This window comes from Paralichthys olivaceus, chromosome 20 (genome assembly GCF_024713975.1).
Source record: "Paralichthys olivaceus isolate ysfri-2021 chromosome 20, ASM2471397v2, whole genome shotgun sequence".
Lineage (NCBI taxonomy): Eukaryota > Metazoa > Chordata > Actinopteri > Pleuronectiformes > Paralichthyidae > Paralichthys > Paralichthys olivaceus.
In genome coordinates, this window is record NC_091112.1 from 8,429,481 (window position 1) to 8,432,854 (window position 3,374).

Consider the following 3,374-nt stretch of genomic DNA (forward strand, 5'->3'; position numbering starts at 1 on the left):
ATCTCTGCTTTGTTTGTGTCGTTATTTATTGTACGAGCCATCAGTAATTTCATCAGCACAGTGACCTACAAATTACCATCACAGAATTGCACTGAATAGCTGACTTTTAACCACAATAATTATCTTGTCCTGTCTTCAACCGTGACCTTTAGTTGATTAACCGTAACCACACTTTAGCTCATTCATAACCACTATCCTCCACTAATTTGAACCACACTTCTTACCATCTTCATTATCTGCACACTAGTCGCTGTGTGCAGATAATGAAGATGGTAGAAGAACATAATCTGAGGTTTTGATATCAATGCTCCTGTTAGAGAGTTTTATGTGAATCCTGACAGACGAGGGGCCGTTCACACTGATGTTATGTGGCACATGAACTACAGGCTGGTTTGTATTCACCGTAGTATCGCCGATGTGAGGGTGCGTTTTCCAGAAATGACGTCATGGCGTCGTTTGTGTCGAGCGTGAAGGCTCCAAAAGTTGTTGCAGTGTTTGGTCGTGCACCTCGAGGTAAGACTGGCCGAGCATCTCTACAACCTGTCCTGGAGAAACCACAGAGAGAATCAACAGGTGCTGAATTCTGACATTGTCACCTCACTTGGTAAAGAGGAGGCAAAATAAAGGTGTTCTGGAAAGAGTGGTGATCAAGTGGAAACAAAACAAATCTGTTCTTCTGACTCTGGGGGACACGGGATGATTGTTCCTGTTCAACAAGCACAGAGTCCGAAAACAATTTGAACTTGCAATGCAGTGTTTGATGGCGTGAGATAGTTTGGATCAGAGGTCGTACACAGATGGTGGGCGGGCAGACACAACAGACTTCTTGTTGTTTCAGAGGTGAATTGCTGGTGGCACCACAGCCTCCTCTCTGGACTCATTCAGCTGTTTGAATATGGTGTTTCACACCTTCAGCCTGAACCACAACCAGCAGGTAACTAGACACAATATTATTCCTGCAAATAATTTTCTTACCGTATCATAAGAAGCTCATTCACGCCACTAAATGGCTCTTTGAAAGGACATACATTGAAAAATAGCTAATACTGCCTGACTATCACAAAAACAAATGTTTAAAAAAACAGAAAACCCTCTCACTTGGTTTGTCCCAGTGATGTCATCTGTGACATCACCAAGATTATAAAGGAACCAGGAAATGCTGGGCGGAGCCCTGTCAAACATTTTCCTGCATGGTCGGTGGGAACAGTGGAACACATGGTAAGAACGAGCAAAGGAACAATTCAACAGTGTTGAACTGTAACATATTGACAACACAAACAAAGTGGTGATCGGAAGCGATGCGTAGAAACTAATGGTTACAATGTGAATGTGGTTAAGAGATGCCAGGGACAAATTGTGAGTTATGGCATGTTCACACCAAACGCATCGGAAAATGATGTCCATCGCGTCGCTCGAGTTGAAATATTTGAACTTGCGAAAACTAATCAGTCACTGGACAACTGGGTCCTGGCACTGCCCAAACTAGAGAGGGATCAAACTGGCCCCTGGTCACTGGAAAGGTGTTTCCAACAGGTGAGCACTTTCTGGTTGTGGTTATTTGCGTAACTAGAGCAGGTTATTCAAATACACATAAATGATCCCTTTGTCACAGGCGGTGTTTACTATACTTAGTCTTTCTGCCTCTGACTGTATTCTTAGTACGCCAACTTGCGGTTTTGAGTATACTGCCACATGCACGCGTTGACCACATGCACCTCTGCGTGCTTGTAGTTAGCACGTCATCTACAGAAGCCTGTGTGGGGATGAAAAAGGCTTTAGAATGCAGCGATTTCTGTGTGTAAATTCTTTTGTGACAAAATCACAGAAACACGTTCATGCTGATTCTGGGTATCAAACCAATCCATGGCAACTGTGCCACTCAGAAACACACAGCCTCCGTGGCTCGCCCCCGCTGCTGAGACGCTGCTGCACTGCCTGCTGCAGGGGTTGGCATGGAGGTTGAAATGTCACGGGCGAGGCCTCGGCTGCCAAAGGAAACGACAAAAATGTGTTCAGTTTGACAAAAGAGGTGCGATACACTCTTCGCCGTTCTGCTGCCAAGCCGGCAGTGGCAAGAATAATTCACAGGAAAATAATGGAAATGTTCACTGAGACAATCTACTGGATAATTTTTGGTGCAAATTAATCTGCTCCCGTCTCACTGACTGTGTTGAATTATCTTCCAGGCCGAGGTGCACGCTGGCTCCTGTTCTGGTCAGACGGTGGTATTCTAATTTAATTTAACGCTATTGCATATTTAGAATCCGCCGCACGCCTGCTGGAGGAGATTTCAAGCTGCCTCGCACCGTCGGATTAGTGGCATTATATCTACATTACAGAGACATTAAATTTCCTTATATGACTTTCAGTGGCAGTGATAAAAGCCCTTTCAGAATATATGCACAGTGCTATCCTGAAATCAATCGGCTGATTTCCATTTCGGGATGGGTACACAGCCCGTCCAATTCCTATTCAGGTCAGGCCTTGTGTTTTCCCACATGTTATGAATTCATTTATAGTGGAAATGTGCTTATATATCTCAAGTGTGTGGTGTTTTTTTTTTACACTTCTCCCTTAACGCACACACACTCGCATCGACACATCATAATGGCATTTTCTAGCAGTTGCGCGCTTGCTAATTGTTGTGTTTGGCCCACTTCTCCGAGTACGAGTAGGAAGGTGGCAGGTTATGTTTTATTTTTCTGCAAATCTAAACAGCATTAAGTGTTGGAGACAGACAACTTCCCCAATTGAGCAGCCTGCAGGAGTCATTGAAGCACAAAAGCTTTATTGTTTGTCAGGAAGGAAAAAGAGAGAAAGAGAGGGAGGGGGGGCGGAGGGAGCGAGAGAAAACAACGAGGAAAGTGGGAGCTGTGTGTGTGTGTGTGTGTGTGTGTGTGTGTACGGTCCCTGAGTCTAATCCCCGCTCCAATCTCAGACCATAATGGGGGCGTTTGGACTCCCCAGAGCCGGAGGCAACGTCCACTTCACTCGCGGGTTGCTGGGTGCAGAGCTGAGGTCGAAGGTCATCATCTGGATAGTTTTAGCTATTCGGGAACGTCCCCTTTAGCGCTGATTGAGGTCACGCAGCGCGGCCTCCAAACCTGTGACCCCTAATCCCCTCCGCGGTCATCTGGCTTGTTGGCATGGAGTTTCAGTGCACAGACGAAAAGACTTTTTGACAACGCAAATAACCGAGAACCTCACGAGTGAAATCTGGGAGAATTTAAATGTTTTTTTTTTTTATTCTTTATTGGATAAAGATGTACCGTGGCATTTATGTTTGCTGTCTTAGCCAAAGGAAAGATCTCGAAAGGAGAAACTGCAGGGGAATATTGAATTTCCTTTGTGAAATGGAATGATGTATTCCTTTG